Here is a 17,546-nt window from a genome sequence, read left to right as displayed (position 1 = left end):
TTGGTTTCTCTATGTATAAAACAAGGAGGTTGGAGTTGATGGTGTTGAATGGGCCAAGTTGAATGGGCCAGCCTTGTGCCAATAAAAAGACAGCATGGTTCAGCTCCATGCTGTGTGACCCCGGGCAAATTACTTTACCTCTCTGAGCTCTAGTTTTGCAGGGTTACCTACAAAATGGCAGTAATGAAACCTTCCTTTCAGAAGACTGAGGGGTCTGGATGAAGTGATCCCTTGGGACCTCTTGCAGGTCTAAGATCTCTGGGCTGGAAGTTCAAATTTAATTTACAAGCCTCCCCACCACCAAGACCCCAAGTCTGGGGCCCTTGCTAACTGTTATAATGTTGTCTCAGACTCCTCCCCTGCTCCAAGCTTCACAGTGGCTAAGAGCCCGTATTTGGGAATCAGCCAGACCAGATTTAAAGGCCCTTCCTATCTCAGTGACCATAGACATATTATCTCTCTCCTTCAAGCTTCAGATGTAAAAGGAAGCTGATATTATTACCTCCCTTTTAGGATATACCATGAGCATACCATGAAACGACATAAACACAGTACCTGGCATGCAGCAGGTGTTTCGTATAGAAAAACCAGATGGTGATGTATCTTCCAGAACCAGGAGCATCCCTGTCCCACGAAGGGGAGAAAACCAGGCTGCATATTCAGTTTGCGGAGTCTGAGCCAAAGCAAAGGGCTATGTTTCCAGGAAACCCATGGAGCTCAAAGATGAGCCTGGATGGTTTTGGATGCAGAGGAGGGCTGGAAGCCAGACCATAGCCAGTGGTTCTTCTCAGCCTCCTCCTCACAGACCAGATGCCGCCGAGGACCGGATGAGGAAACCCTGGCTACTGCCCTCCCCTCCCCCGCTCAGCCCCATCTCCCTTCCTGGCATCCCCACATCCTCTACCAGAGCTTCCGCAAAGATTTTTTCAATCTAATTCAAGCCCTTCGGTTGAAACAAGCTCTTGCCCCACCTCTCTGGGCACAGGGCATTGAAGCGTAACAAGGAGATGGCCCTGGCTATGTGGCCTTGGGTCTTCCTCCATGTCTAGGCCACAGAGATGGCCCAACGTGCTGTTAAAAAGGAAGGAAAAACAATCTATATGCAACAGCTAGCAAAACAACCAGCACCTCATAGAGTCTTAAATGCCAATTCCTCCTTATGCCCATTTAACTGGTAAGAAAACTGAGATTCAAACAAGTTTCATAATCTTTCCCAAAGTTGCCCAGCAAGTGAGGAATGGGTATAATCAGGAACTCCAGGCTGAACTTCTGGCTTCTCCTCTCCTGGTTTTCCCTGGAATCATGATCCTTATCCCTTAGAACTAGGTTTCAATCCCTGCTGCAGCACTTAGAGGCTGTGTGGCTCTGTACAGTTTGCGTTACCTCTCTGAGTCTCAGGCTCCTCGTCCTTAGCATCTTTCTCTGGGAGTTGTGAGGATTCAGTAGAACAAGGCTGGTGAAGTGCTTGGCATCAAGCCTGCTGTGATCACACACAGTTACCAATACTATTAATCTTAGTAATTATTACTATTACAGGAAAGGGGGGATTTACCTCACAGTGGTGACCTGGAAAATGTGTTCCCACTCTCTTGGTGGGGTCCATTATTTTAGGGTCCAAGGAGAACTAGGCAGGGCAGGGCCTTCTCTGGAACCTCAGAGGCAGGGTCAGATGTCAGGGAACACTGGGTAGATTGGAGATGTCAGGAAGCTGTAGCATCCGGTCACGGGCCCCTTCCCAGCCTTCTGCATGTCCCATCTGCTCATCCCCTGAGTAGCACTAAGGCCTCACAGCACATCTGGCCCAGAGCAGCCCCCCTGGGCCCCTTGGCTGCCCAACAGCTCAGTTCACTCCAGGCCACCTTGTTCTGGAGACTTCCTGCCTCTGGCCTGGAATACTCCTTCAAGGCCCTGTCACAGGAGGAAGTGTGCACAGCATGGGCCTGGGGTTCCAGGAGTGCGGTTTGGCACCTTTGCCTGGGAGAGGTCAGAAAACAGAAGCCTTGTTGGAGGGTGAGGGAGGGGAAGGGAGGCCGGGCAGGGATCCTTCCAGACAGGCTGACTCAAAGCCTCCGGGAGGCTGAGAAACTTCCGGCACGATCCCTTGACATTGGGCTAACAGAAAGCTCAGAAGGCCAAGGAGTCTTCCTTCCAATTCTCTGATCCTCCTTTCTTCCTTCCGCCAGCCTTCCAAGAAATATCTATCAAACACCTATTGCATGCCAGGCTCAGATCCAGATCTCGAGGATACAGCAGGGAACAAAACGGACACACTGCTTTCCTGGAGGGGCTGGCATTCTCCAGGGCGAGGAGCGAGTAACAGACAAATGTGTAAAGAAGGCAGACACCTCTAGAGCCAGACTGCCTGAGTTTGAATCCCTGCCCTGCCACTCACAGCTGTGTGATTGTGGGTAAGTCACCACACCTCTCTGTGCCTGTTTTCCCATCTGAAGTGATAGCTCTTCCCTCATAGGGCTGTTACAAGGATTAAAGGAATTTACGTTGATAATGTGTGAAAGCATGTCCAGTTCACTGGCAGCACTACGTAAATGCTGGAAAAATAAAACGAATATAATGACAGGTGGTGATATATGCTGTGAATTAAAATATAAAGAGGAGTGGGACATAGAGATGGGGGCAGGATGCTCTTTTAGGCAGAGTGTTCAGAGAAGGCCTCTCTAAAGGAGACCTTTGAGCAGAGACTTGAATGCAGGGAGAGGGATACAGATCACTATTTGATGGAAGAGCACTTTGGGCAATGGGAATGGCAAGTGCAAAGGCCCTGAGGCAAGAGCAGGTTTCTTAGGCTCAGGAAATGGCATGGATTCATTCATTCAAATGTCCATTCAAAAAGCAGCTAGTAAATACTTTCTAAGTGCCACACTCCTTGTTAGAGGCTGTGAGAATATGATGGCCCAGTCTCTGCCCCCAAGTAAGGGAGCTGGGTGCAGGAACGTGGCACAGTCATTGCTCTGAAATGTCACCTAAAGTCCAAACTTCCAGTAAACTGGCCCTATTGGGCCCTCATTTCAGACAAAATGGGGTTCCAAGCCATCCCCACTCTTCCCCATAAGCCCTGGACTCTGGGGCAATGAGTCAGCTTCAATTTGCCATAGAGCCTGCCCTGCTCCCCAGTACAGAAGTAAAGGCAATCTGTTGAGAGAAAGATGAATCAAGTCATTCTCACTTTTAGCTTTAATGGGAGACCACATATTTCATGGTGGAAGCAAAGAATGATCTGCTGTTAGTCATTTGTGTCTCCTGCATGACCCTGCTAGTGGCTTGGCCAGGGAAATCAGGGGAGGCTTTTTGGAGGAAGTGACATTTGAGCGGAGCCTTGGAGGATGCGAAGGCTTTGCTTAACGGAGCAGTGGAGGGAGAAGGCACCTCTGCAGAGGAAACTGTGTGCAAAGGTACAGAGGCTGGGTAACATGAGGTTAGAGTGCACATGAGCGTGCGTGTGTGCGTGTGTGTGTGATTTGTGAAGGACGGCAGAAGATGTGACTGAGAAAAGAAGAGGGGTCCATATTATGAGACCCCTTGCAAGCCACCAAACCTATCTGGTGGGCAATAGGGAACCATAGGTGGTTTTTAAGCGAGGGGTATCATTTTTCTAAAATGACCCCAGCTCTAGCCCACATGGCTGACCTGGGGGCTGCACTGGAAGAGAAGAGATGGGAGGCAAGAGGCTAGCAGAGGATGAGCTGAATAAAAATCCTCTACCAGCTCCAGGTCCATCCAGAAGTGGCAGTGTTTGGAGACTGCAGAAATCAAAGGCCCCATCATAGAGTCAGGAAGTCTGGCAATCTCCCCATTTTCTTGAGGAATTCTTCCTCAGGCCACATAGGCAGGTTTGGCTCAAAAGTCATTTCCATGGCAACTGCCAATGCTCCAAGTCTTGGATGAGCAGAGGAGTGGGGACCAGATACCCCAATAAGAATCTTCGTGGAGAAGCCAGATCACCCTGGCCAGTCCCAGAGTCTGAGACCCAACTTCTGCCCCCCAGAATCCCTGATGCCACAGATGAAATCTGGTCTCCATGGCAACACTGATTCCCCATCCTTGGGCATCACTGGGGATGGAGAGAAACAGGAGGGAGGCGATGCCATGGGGCAGCTAGACCAGTAGCTTACAGGCTCATCCTAGGAGGGGTGTGTGAGACGGGTTAGTCTGAAGACTCCCAGGAGATGTGCATGGGTACAGATGAAAGAGCAGTTTCTGGGGCCTGATTTTTGGATTCCAGAAAGGTCTTCCCACCCAAAATTGAAGGCTGGGAAACCCTGCTGCTAGGCCTTGCCTTCCACCATTAGAGTTCTTTTAACTCCCCCACAATAAACTGCGGTAAAAGTAATAATGGCCGGGGGGAGGAGGGGGGAGGGCAGCAGCCCCGTCACTGTCTCAGGCTGGTTCAAGGCAAGGATGGAGGAGTTGTGGGTGTGGAGAGAGGAGACAGAGAGGATGGTCAGCGCTAAATGATGGGGTAAGGACATATTTCAGGGATGCAACTTGATCCCCTCCCCCCACCTTCCATTCCAGCAAACCTGGGGAGTATATTGAGGGCTGAGCTAGAGACCAAACTGACAGAGCCTCCCATCATTTCCTGGTTTTCTGTGTGACTTTAGGCAAGTACTTTCCCCCTCTGGTCAGACTTCAGTTTCTACATCTCTAAAAATGGACAGGTTAGACAGAGCAAGAACACTTTGGAGTGGAGGAAGGAAGGAGAAAGAAAAGAAAGTTGAGGTGCAGGTGTGGGGGAATCATGTGAGTTGCAGAGCTATGGCAGATGAGGGCAGCCACCCGGAACAGTGTACATGCAGAAATGTGGCTATTATGCCATCATTAGCTATTTGTTGAAACAGAATTTGCAGGAAGGTTAGACACCTAGTCCATCAAACTCAGGCCCTCACCACGGCTGGCTGGTGGAGGGGCTGAGGACCCAGCTCAGGAGCCAGGCTGCCTGTGTTTAATCTCATCTGTGGGACCAGGGGAGGATCATTTACCTGCTCCGGGCATCAGTTTCCCCATCTGCAAAGTGGGGAGAATAGTAATACCTCTTACACAACTATCTGGGATTAAATAATTTGCCATACGTAAAGCGCTTAGAATAGATCCTGGCTCTCACTGCTGATGAGAAAAAGGCTAAAAGCATGCATGTGGGGTGTGTGTGCACGCGTGCGATCCAGACGTCATCAAGCCCCGAGGAGGGGATGTCAAGGGGAAAAGGCTGGGTGGAGATAAGCTCCAGAGAGAGGAAGGGAGGGTCCCTGGGTGTGAGCACTGGTCTCTGTTCCTCTTAGCCAGCGGGAGGCATGACCTGCACTCACTGGCCCAGGACAGGGCCGCAGGGTTTCTGGGAAGCCACCAGCTGGGGTCAGGGAGGGGCCGCTGAAGGAACGTTGGAGCCCAAGTCTTTCCAAGACCACTTGCTCCCTTGTGTCCCAGGAGCCCAGTGCCCCTAGCGTGGGCTCAAGGCCTCTGGGCCGTTGTTCTCAGGGACCCCCACTGCTGGGGGTGCCCTTCTCATTCTCTCGCTCCTCCCAGCCTCACCACACACCCAACACAAAGGCAGGCAGAGCAGGAGCAAGGCGGTAACAGAAGACAGAGAAAGAGCATGCTGAGATTTGCCAGGCCTCTGCCTGGATGCTTGGCCTTCCTTATCTCCCCATATCCTGGCACAGCCCCCACCCACCCACCCAAGGAGAGGATGGTTATTATCCCCACTTGACAGGTGTTGAAACTGAGGTTCTGATAGGAACCAGATCGAGATCACCAGCCAGCCCTGGTGGAGCCAGGCCTTGAACATGGGTCTGTGGACTGTCCCGCTGTCCTTATCAGAGCACTTCCAAGCATCCTGGGTGGCTGCAGGCCCCTTTTGTTGCAAGGCTGTGACAAGCATACAGGCTGCCTCCGTTCCTCCCCCTCTGTCTTCCCAGGGTCCCAGGTGCAGCCCTAGGGTGAGAGGTACAGAAACCACTGAGCGACTGGGGGTGATGACATTAACCAACTGTGTACCCAGTGCCTCAGAACCAGTCTTCAAGGTGGGTCTTTTCATTCCCATTTTGCGGATGTGGAAACTGAGGCACAGAAAAGCAAAGCCACCACCCCAAGATCCCACAGCTAGGAAGGGGCACAGATGGGATTTAAACCTGGGCTGTTCTGACACTAGGGGCCACATCTTCGGTCACTGTGACAGCCCTTGACCTTCTGTGACTTGCCTGCTGGGGACCCACAGGGTGCACTTTGTCCTCCCACCCACTGACTCCCACCATGCACAGGGCTGGCAGGAGAGCAGTGTCTCACCTATCCACAATCCCACCTCAAAGAGCCCTCGGTGACCAGACTCACTCACCTCTAGCCAGTGCAGTCGCTAGGCTCCAGGATCCGGGGTAGGCAGGGGGCTGCAGAGGCCTGCCCAGCCGGGTGGACCCCTGAGAGATCTAGTACCCCTGAGCCACCCCAGCCACACCCAGCCCAGGCTGCCAGCCCCAGGCACAGGGCCCCTGGGGCACTCAGGCAGGCTCTGGCCCCTTGGAATTGCCTGGCTCCAGCCCAGACAGCTGACAGAAGGGCTGAGTTGCTGCTAGCAACCAGGATGGTGGAGTTTCCCACCCTGTTCGCAGGCTCGGGGAGAGGGACAGGCTGCCCTCCCCCTCCACCCCCTCACTGCCCCATCACCTTTCCCTGCAGAGAAACTCAGCCTTTCCCCATAATGGGGCTCCCTGGGAAAACTGTCCCCTACCCTCAACTGAAAAAACAAATGGTTGAAGCCCAAAGGAAATTCCAGGATCCTAAAAGCCATTGCAGGAGAGGCTATAGGATCTAGGGGCCTACCACTCCCTCTTTACAGGAAAATGAAAGTGGCGCGCAGAGAGGGGAAAGCTTAGGCCTCACACAGATGCATCCAAGCCAGGTTTTAAGGCCACCCTGGCCCCTGAGATCTTGGGTCACAGACTCAGTCTCTTGATCTGCAAAATGGGCCAGCATAAAGCTTACATGAGATCACAAATGAGGGTATAGAGGTTGACCAGCTGTCCCAGTTTGGAGATGTCCTGAGAAGTGGGACTTTTAGTGCTATACCCGGTACATTCCAGGCAAACCAGGGAAGTTCAATGGCCCTACTTGTATAAAAAATCCGGCCCCCATAAAGTCACCCCATGGCTGTGATGTTTAAAGAAAGCTACTTCTGGAGTCAGATAATATCTTGTTTTATTTTATTTTTTTTTTTTTTTTGTCTTTTTGGGCCACACCACCCACGGCATATGGAGATTCTGAGGCTAAGGGTCGAATTAGAGCCATAGCTGCCAGCCTACACCATAACTCACGGAAACGCTGGATCTTTAACCCACTGAGCAAGGTCAGGGATCAAACCTTTGTCCTCATGGATGCTAGTCAGATTCATTTCCACTGAGCCACGACGGGAACTCCTTACTTTTTATTTTATTTTATTTTATTTTATTTTATTTTATTTTATTTTATTTTATTTTATAGTCAGGTAATATCATGTTTGTTATTATAGCTCTGCCATCATAAAAACTTTGGTTTTTTTCATGCAACTAAATTTGACAAATCCCTGCCAGGCACTGTGCTAGGTGTGGGGACATTGGAGGGAGCAGAGTAGGCAAAAATCAGTGCCTGGTGGAGTTTATTTTGTGCTGGGAAGGGAAAGACAAGACATCATCACACAGGCAGTAGGAAGGGGAGCCCTCCTGGCAAGTTGCTTGGTTTCTGACACTTGGTTTGCCCAAAAATGGGGGAGGCCTCCACTTTGGACCTCCCCTCTGATGTCCTCTGGGCCCTCAAGTCATCAGTCATCACCCAGAAATAAAATCATCAGAAATAAACTCGTCTTGGATTCTGCTCTTTTCCAGAGAAGGTCATCCCTCTCTTTCCCCTCCCCCACAGCAGAACTAGAAAAGTCCATCAAGGACTTCCCGTCATGGCTCAGGGGTTAACGAACCCGACTGGTATCCATGAGGACTCAGGTTCAATCCCTGGCCTTGCTCAGTGGGTTAAGGATCCAGCATTGCCATGAGCTGTGGCGTAGGTCGCAGATGAGACTTGGATCTGGCTTGGCTGTGGCTGTGGTATAGGCCGGCAGCTGTAGCTCAGATTCAAGCCCTAGCCTGGGAACCTCCATATGCCACGGGTGTGGCCCTAAAAAGAAAAAAAAAAAAAAGTCTATCAAGTCATTCGAAAGCTCTTCCTTTTTTAACTCAAGTGAACTCCGGCAACCTGCCACATTCCCCTCCAGCCTGGTTCAGCCCCCTGGAGCCACACAGGATAAGCCCGCCACCTCCTTCCCCTGGCAGCGGCCACTTCCTCACTTTAACCTTGGCCAGCACTTCCTCTACATCATTTTTAACCCCTTACCTGCTGGTTCCTACCAACTGGGACTGCTTTTCCCCCAGGCAGGGAAAGGGGTGCTACATAGGCTGCTTTTGCTTGCCAGTTTGGTCAAATTATTTATTTGCTTATTACTGGCTCAGTCCAGAAGGGTGGGAAAAAGCTCCAAAGAGGCCCGTGTAACCAAGAGAATGGAAATTAAAAGTGAGAGTTGAAGGAGGAAGGGAAACGTGGGTGGAGACAGAAAACGGAGCCAGGACTGAGGGGAAAAAATGCAGACGATAAGTAATGCCCTAAATACTTTGCCTGGGTGGGCCACACCGTGGACTCACAGACTCTTAGTCTGGAAAAGAAAAACCAGTCACAGGGTCATGTGCCCCTTGGCTGACAATAAACCCACCTTGGGGAAGGAGAAACCCCTGAGCATCCAGGAGCAAGGACGTTTTCCAGAGGTCCATGTAGAGAGGATACGGCGTGAGGTACCACTCAGCATTCTCAGCCACATCCTGACTGCAGATGCAGCCTGAAGAGTCCAGGTGTTTCAGGAGAAGCATCCAAACACTAGCCTCCTGAATACAGCACCCCTTTCCCTATAAGCTGAGAGCTCTGCCACAAAGGGGCATTCAATAGGAGCCCCTTTCCCAAGATGTGCCCAGAAAGGAGTGACTCTTTGTTTCTGTCTAGACATCCAGAGTTATGCATTGCGACTTAATGTGAAGAAATTTCTAGAATGTCTGGGAAAGGGCCCGACCTGTGTAGCCCTTAAGGCATTCTCCCTGATGCCGCTGTTTCTCTGAACTGACGTCTTGGTGCTATTAGCAACAGCAAGCAGAACGTCATTCTCTGTGACAAATGCTAGAACTCAGCCATTCTCTCCACTAGCCAGGGCCAGGCCTCGGGGTCGTGACATCACTCAGCCACCCTTGCTTGTCTTTTACTGTGTTCTATGGATACAGGATGCTGACAAGGACTCTCACAACCCCAATGAGCATGAGTTTTCAGTCATTACCTTCTCCAGAGGGTATCTGTGTCCATTGGCTATTAGCCTATGAGAACCATTTCTTTCTGACAAACACTTCGCCAAGGGTCCAAGCATTCAGAGATTCTCTTGGAGTGAGGGGGCGAATTCACTGTGAGACATTGGCTGGATGGCCACACACAGGGGGCCACCGGGAGCACATCTCAGCCACCATGGTGACAGGGCTATTGGAGGGAGGAGTGGATCCTACATGAACCTCAAATGGGATCCTCTCAGGCTAGATTCAAGAGGACCAGAAGGAACTTTCCCTTTGTGACATCAAGGAAGCTGAAGTCAGGTATAACTTGGTTTAAAATCCCAAATATGTATATGCGATGGTCAAGGAAATGATGGCAATGAAAACCACAGACCTTAGAGTTTATAATACTCCTTCATAACTACACTTACTACTAGCCTAATGGACATCCATTCACAGTTCTAATTTGGCTTTTGTGTGTGTGTGTGTGTGTGTGTGTGTGTCTTCTTGCCATTTCTTGGGCCGCTCCCGTGGCATATGGAGGTTCCCAGGCTAGGGGTCTAATCGGAGCTGTAGCCACCGGCCTACACTAGATCCACAGCAACACGGGATCCGAGCGTGTCTGCAACCTACACCACAGCTCACAGCAACGCCGGATCCTTAACCCACGGAGCAAGGCCAGGGACCTAACCCACAACCTTGTGGTTCCTAGTTGGATTTGTTAACCACCGCGCCACGACGGGAACTCCTAATTTGGCTTTTTTAATTTAAATTTTTAACTAGGCAACACAACTCCTTCGAATGGGTGATGTTCAAAACTATCTAAAATTATAAAAAGTTTAGAATGCAAATCCTCTTTTCTATCTTTCCACCATCCACCCAGTCACACCGCACCCAACTCCTTGTACTTGTTCTTATGTTTCCTGCCAGAGTTTTTTGAGGCAAATACAAATATGTATCCTAAGTTCTCTGCTGCATTGCATAAAAGTTGGTCCACTCTGCACATTATTTTGCAGTTTATCTTTCTTACCTAACAATATACATTTGGAGTTGATTTCATATCAGTATGTAAAAAGCACCCATCCTTTTTGATGGATACATAGTATTCCATTATTGGATTTGCCCATTTACTTAACTAGTGTTCTGGGGATAGGAGGTTGGCTTGTGTCCAGTCTCTTTCTGTTATAGTTCACCTCATGTATGTGTGTTACAATATTACAAGAAATTATTGTGTGTGTGTGTGTGTGTGATGTCCCACTTTTTTTTTTTTTTTTAGCGATGACAATGCCAGATCCTTAACTGCTAGGACATCAGGTAACTCCCTCCACTTATTCTCCCCTTTTTTTTTTTTTTTTGGCTTTTTAGGGCCACACCCATGGCATATGGAGGTTCCCAGGTTAGGGGTCTAAGCAGAGCTACAGCTGCCAGCCTATACCACAGCCACAACAATGCCAGGTCTGAGCCACGTCTGGGACCTACACCACAGCTCACAGCAACACTGGATCCTTAACTCACTAAGTGAGGCCAGGGATTGAACCAGCGTCCTCATGGATACTAGTCAGATTCGTTTCTGCTGAGCCGACAAGAACTCCCTCCCTCCACTTATTCTTAATAGCGTCCATGGTTCTCAAACTCTTTCTTTTGTGATGAACAAGCAAGTTTTAAGCTCTCCCTTTGCACTAGCTACGCTGTGCTTTTAATCCATCAGGAAAATACTTCAGAGCCATGTAGTGTGTTGGTCCCCACATTATCCAAGGATCAGAAATGAATCCTGTGGGTGTATGAAACTATCTACAGAGTGGTGGAGACAAATTTATACCTGGGGGCCCCTTGACAGCCCCAAGAGTAGATCTGGACCCTGTAGTTTCCCAGAGAAGAAGGCAATCATTCTGGAGGAGGAGGCTCCACAAAGAACAGGGTAGTGATGGACCAGCCAGCACATTTCTGGTGTCAACCCCAATCTCAGAGCCTGCAGCTCGAGCCCATGAGAAGCCATTTTCTGGAGCTGGCTTGGCATCCAGGAGCAGCCCCCAGCAGCCACCAACGTGAAGCTTTTTTTCTGCTTTTATTCTGTCTTAAAATAAAGCCATGATCACATTCCTCGGGGATGGAGAAACCGCTCCCCTCCAGGAACTGGCCCTGGCCTTCCCAGCCCCTCAGGAAAGGATTCAAAGTAACTTTACACCCCTTGCTCATGAAGAACAAATCTTGGCAGAGAACAGGGTACCCACCCCACTCTCAGGCACTACTCATTTCTCTCTCTGTAGCCCTCACATCTTCCCAACTTGGGGCAGGCCCCAAGTGGCTAACAGAGGAGGCTTTGTTTCCATCTTCCCTGCTTCCTCATCTTCCTGCCAGGAACCCTGGCAGAGTCTCGACTGGTGTAGGTTTCCTAGGGCCCCCGCAGTTGTAGCCACAAGCGGGGACCCTTGAAACTGCTGTGATGCAGAGCCGTGGGAACCATCACCGTCAGCCCTTAGGATCCTTCCTATCTCTCACTTTGCTCCAGCCTCCCAAGAGCCCTGATTACTACGCCCACCTCCCAGCTGAGAAAACTGAAGCTCAGAGGGGTCAAGCAACTTGCCCAAGGTCCCATAGCTCAAAAGTGGAGGAGCCACAGCCATGCTCTACACGTGAGAGGGAAGCAGGCAGACTCTGGAGCTGGACCATCCAAGTTCAAATCCCAGTCCTGCCACTTCCTACTTGTGAGACTTCTTTGTTTGTTGCTTAAATTCTCTGTGCCTCAGTTTCTCAATCTGTAAAATGGAACAGTAATAGTATATACCTCAGAGAATCGGTATTAGGATTAAATAAGAGAAGGAATATAGAGCATCCAGAACAATGCCTGGTCCATGTTACATTCTCAGTAAGTTATCGATCACTATTTCTATTATTAGTAATTATACCTATATGTAACTCAAATGTTTACTGCCATCTCTCTAAGAATTACCAAGAATATTGTGGTAGATGTTGGTGGTGTATAGTCCAGATCCCCTTTACCAAAACAGAGCACCCCTCCCATAGCTGCAGAGAATGCTAGATACAGCTCACAGCTGCCATAGGGTGCCATTCAGGTTCTAGGGTCCCCCCACCCCACCGAGATCAGACCGAGGCTAGTCTTCACCTGAGATCACATTCTTGCTGAGCTCCTCCCCCTGCTTGATCCTTGAATGCAAATTTAAGGGTGTGCCCCCCCCAAACGCACTAATCAGGATAAATGATACTTCAATACAATTTTTAAAAATCAAAGCTAATGCATAAAATGCACCATGAGCAGAGTATCAACATTTTTAATTGAGATGAGACCCAAGCCTGAGCTGGCAAGACCCTGCCTCACTCACCTCACCCAGATCCCAGCCCTGCCTGAGACACATCCATATTCACCAAACCCTTGCCTCAGGCTCTGCCTCTGGTGAACTCCACCTAAGACAAATACCCAGGCAAGAGGCCACGATTAGCCCTTTGGAACTTTTAGTCATTCCTCTACTGTGTGTCCTCCACCTCTGGAGGCCCTACGCCCCTCTCTCAACTCCTCCTCACACAGCCCCCTTCCCACCAAAACCTCATCCTCCCTCCCAGGCAGAGCAGGCCCCCCCTCCCCCTGCTCCTCTTCCCATCCCCCTCCTAGTGTCCCTCCTGCTCTTCAGCATCTTCCCCTTTCACCCTTTCTTCCCCAGGCCTCCCTCTCCCTCCACCCACTGCTCAGACTCTGAGTCATGAACGAAGCCCTCTCATAACAAACATTGCATCCTGTTGCCCCCTCTGGTCCCCCACTTCATGCTGGGCATGTCCTTCCCTCTGCAGCCCAGCCCTGGCCTTGGCAGCTGGACCCTTCACCTCCACACCCAGTTTCCTGGTTCTTTGTGGACGCCATACCAGTGCCCTCCTGCATCTCGAAGGAGCCCAAGAGACCACCCGAGCACAAGCAGACTCCTAACTGTAGGCTTTCACGAACCGAGCACTGCTGACATTGTGCCCAGGTGTGCCCAGTAAGGACATAGAAAAATTAAAACTGTCCATTACTGTCCTCACCATTCCAGAAAAGAAATTGTATGTTAATAACGACCCAAATCACTGGAACATCTTTCCCAGTTGAAAACATTTCACTGTATGAAAAAAATTCCTTTTACTGTCTAAGGTTTTCTCTCTTCATTTCTCAGCAGGCTGGTAAACCCTTGGCCACATGCAGGTTCCTGGGATTGCCAGCCCCCAGGGTTGGACATCAGGGGAAAGTGAGACCCACAGGACAGCTCTCTTTCCCATCCAAACCCCTGTCCTTGAATAGTCCCCTGAGGGAGACCAAGAAGAGGTAAGAGGCCCGGGTTCCAAGCCCAACTCTGCTCCTAATTTTCAGACAACCTGCATAAATCTCTTCTGCTCTCTGAGCCCCAAGCCTTTGGATGCTTCAGGTGACCTTGAGCTGGAAAGCGCCCTCTGGTCCAGCATGGGGGGCTTGTGGCTCAGGTCCTGCCAGAGCTCAGGAGCCAGCACGGCTGGAGAAATGGACTAACACCAGGCCTCTTTCTCTGATATCACATTTGGGCCTCAGTTTCCTCTTCCAGGAATGAGTTCTAGGAGCCTTGCCAACTCACAGCTGCCTCACGGACAGGGGCACAGGATCCAAGGGGTGGAGACTTGGTACAAGGGGAAATTACCTGGAGAAAGAGGTTGTCCCACAGCCCAGGGCCTCAGTAGAGAAGCATGTGGAGCCATTTCCAGTTCCAGAGACACCCATGGGTCCAGAGACCCAGCCCAGGCCAGGGATCCAGAGCTCCAGCTCGGGGACCCCAAGGTTTGCCTCTCCAGGCAAAGCCAACTACTTACCTGTCCCTGATGGAAGGGTCCTCAAGACACCAGTTGCCGGCTGGTCCTTCCCTCTGGGAGCTGGCTGTGATCAGAGGCACTGCTGTGAGTAGGTCTCAGTTGTCCAGGAAATGTGTCCCAGCTGCCCAGCTGCAGAGGTAGGGGGTAGATAGAAACTGGCCTCACCAAAGTGGCACCTTTGCAGGTGTTGTGGTTAAAGCTGTCTGGGTTCAAACTCTGGCTCTGCCCCAACCAGCTATGTGACCTTGGGCAAGTCACTTAACCTCTCTGTGCCTTGATGTCCTCATCTCCACAGTGGAGCCGCAAGGCAAGTGGATTCAGTTGTCTGTGAGTGACCCTCTCAGACCTGATGATCCATGTGTTCTCTAGCCCAGCCATCTCCCAGTGGGCCAGCCACAGAGCAGGAACCAGATGAGGCGCCTCTCCCTGGAGCCGACCCAAAGATTTCCAAGGGACACAGTTTTGGTCTTTAAATGGACAGGAATATTGCGGCACTGAATGCAAAATTCTCATGCTTATTATTTTTAACCAGGTACATGCCCTCAAAATAATTATGTTTTAAAAATAAAGTGCACAGCCTCAAAATAACTTTAGTGAGGATTTGGTTTTTCCTGAGGAAAGAGGGGATTTCCAGTGATGCCCCAGATCCGGTTCCCCCAAGTGTGAGGGTGTGGCCTCTACTGTTGGGGCTCGTGTGTTCATTCCCTTGCTGAAGATTCCTGAGTGCCTACAATGTGTGGGGTGCAGGGACGGAAGGTGCCCAGGGTGTGTTCCTTGGACAGCTGAGGGGTGCTTCCTCTGGTCACAGCCAGCTCCCGGAGGGAACACCCACCAATAATGCAGCCAGCCTCTGGAGCTTTGAGGACCCAAGTGCTTGGTTTTGCCCAAAGATGCTCCTGTTGTGGCACCATGGAAACGAATCCAACTAGGAACCATGAGGTTTCAGGTTCGATCCCTGGCCTCACTCAGTGGGTTAAGGATCCGGCATTGCCATGAGCTGTGGTATAGGTCACAGATGTGGCTTGGATCTGGCGTTGCAGTGGCTGTGGCTTAGGCCAGCAGCTGTAGCTCCTATTGGACTCCTAGCCTGGGAACCTCCATGTGCCATGGGTGCAGCCCTAAAGAGCCAAAAAAAAAAAAAAAAAAGATGCTCCACTAGGGATGGCGGGTGGCTCAGACCACTGGCTGCAAAAGAAAGAAGGGGGAGGAGAAGCAAGCACAAGAAAGAACTCTAAGAAATTTGAGAGTCTGGGGTGCTCCCAGCATTTCCAACTAACATCCTAGGGGAGAAACCAGCTGGCCACCACCACCCCTGGTGATGATGCCCAGAGAAGCCTTTCAGATGCTTCCAGAACTGATTGTGCCCCAGGGCCAGGGCCGCCTTTGATCTCCTCCCTGCATCCATATGCACTGACAGAGATGGAGCTGACACAGCCCCAGTTTTCAAGAACATGGTTTTCAACAAGGTGCAGCAATTTGCCCTTTGTGAGAAAGCAAAAAGTCCCACAGCAAGAAAGCAGAAAAGGGTGGACTGTCTTGCTAAATCTGCCCCATCGCCAAGGACCCAGACACCGAGTGACAGAGTAGCAGGCGCCACACACTTACCAATCTCTGGGCCCCCAGCTAAGCACATCCCCCATGTGATCGCCCAGTTCCAACTTCCTCAATCCCAAGCTCTTTCCTTTAAACCATGTGCAGTAGCAATTACCAAAATCATAACCGTGAAAAATCAGATAAATAAAAAAAATGCCCTCTTCTAGATCCACGTCCCCCTGCCACCTCCCCCAAAGCCCTGTGCGGCAGTGTCATTCCCATTTCACAGATGAGAAAACTGAGGCTGCAGAACTAGGAAGTCCAGGAATTTGAAGCCAAGCAGGCAATTCCAGAAGCTCTGGCCACCACGCCCTCCTGCCACAGCAAACACACCTTGACAAGATGTAGTTCTCCCCTGGTCTCCCAGCATCAGCTCCAACACCCCAACAGGGAAGGAAGGATGCCCATGAGAGAGAGGATAGTTTGACCAGCTCAGCAGAAGGTGACAGGGGTCTCAGTTTCCTCACCCAGGTCACAGGGCACAGCCTGAACCACCTTTAACCACCTCGGCCCTTGGGCTCTGGCAGAAAGCCGCAGGCTAGCAGGCAGGCAGTGTAGACATGGGATGTGCCAAGATTGCGACACTTAGCCACAGCCTCCCAGGCCTGCTCTGTTTCTCTGAGCTCTGCTGATACGCAGCTTTGCCACGTTAAAAAAAAAAAAAAAGAAAAAAAAAAATCAACGCAATTCTGGCCACTCAACCTACAAGAAAAAGGAGAAACAGAGAAGCCCCAGTGGAGGTGTGAGGAAATTGGACTAAAAACTTCTCCTATGGAACTGACTTAGTAACTGCCTACCCTCAGGTCTTTACCTACCTTCAGGAAGATCCTGGCCCAAAGGCTCCCCTGACCTGAGGTCCCCTGTCATGGACACACTAGGCTGATTAAGGCACTACGCTCACAAACCCCTCTCCTGTGAGCTATCATCAGCTGCAAACCCCTCAGGGGGAAGAAGTTGGGGTTTTTGTTTTGTTTTGTTTTTGCTTTTTAGGGCCACAGCTGTGGCATATGGAAGTTCCCAGGCTAAGGGGTCGACTCAGAGCTGCAGCTGCTCGCCTACGCCATAGCCACAGAATGTGGGATCTGAGCTGCGTCTGCAACCTACACCACAACTCACAGCAACGCCAGATCTTTAACCCACTGAGTGAGGCCAGGGATCAAACCTGCATCCTCATGGATCCTAGCTAGGTTCCTTTCCACTGAGCCATGATGGGAACTCCTGAGACTGCCAAGTTTTGATTCAACTAACAAAGATATCTGAGATAGCCCTAATTGGTGTAGGGAGGGTCTGTGGCACAGGTGGAAAGGCCTAGAAATCACAGAGGAGGAGGCCAGTGGGATCTCAAGAAGGGACCATGAGAATAGGAATAGCCCTCATGCTGTTCAGGCAAGCATAGAGCAAGGCATCAGGAGCCGTCTCCCTTTTTTATGAGCTGTGTGGCCTTAGGGAGCCAATTAACATCTCTGATCCTCAGTCTCTGAGCCTCATTTTTGGGGGTTTTTTTGTTTGTTTGTTTTTTGTCTTTTTGCCTTTTCTAGGGCCGCTTCCTGCGACATATGGAGGTTCCCAGGCTAGGGGTTTAATCAGAGCTATAGCTGCCAGCCTACGCCAGAGCCACAGCAACGGGGGATCCAAGCCGTTCCAGTTCACGGCAACACTGGATCCTTAACCCACCGAGCAAGGCCAGGGATCGAACCTGCAGCCTCGTGGTTCCTAGTCAGATTCGTTAACCACTGAGCCACGACGGGAACTCCTGAGCCTCGTCTTTTACAGGGGAAAAAAAAAAAAAAAAAG

At 50.6% G+C, this 17,546-nt stretch overlaps 1 protein-coding gene across 3 annotated transcripts in view; it reads right to left on the bottom strand.

Moving 5' to 3' along the window:
• Nucleotides 1-17,546, bottom strand: part of CMKLR1 (chemerin chemokine-like receptor 1) — a 42,272-nt gene that overhangs the window by 14,535 nt on the left and 10,191 nt on the right. Inside the window, exon 2 of one of the 3 annotated variants that reach the window (XM_047760777.1) lies at nucleotides 14,160-14,288. The exons of 1 other annotated variant lie outside the window; for it this stretch is intronic. The gene's annotated coding sequence lies outside the window, so the exon portion shown is untranslated. Of the gene's footprint in view, nucleotides 1-555; nucleotides 819-14,159; nucleotides 14,289-17,546 lie in introns of those variants that run through there. One more of the 3 variants, XM_047760780.1, reaches the window with a different exon arrangement.

Source organism: Phacochoerus africanus, chromosome 15 (assembly GCF_016906955.1).
Source record: "Phacochoerus africanus isolate WHEZ1 chromosome 15, ROS_Pafr_v1, whole genome shotgun sequence".
In the NCBI taxonomy this organism is placed as follows: Eukaryota; Metazoa; Chordata; class Mammalia; order Artiodactyla; family Suidae; genus Phacochoerus; species Phacochoerus africanus.
Note: the sequence above shows the minus strand (reverse complement) of the source record. Positions and strands in the feature narration are given on the sequence as shown.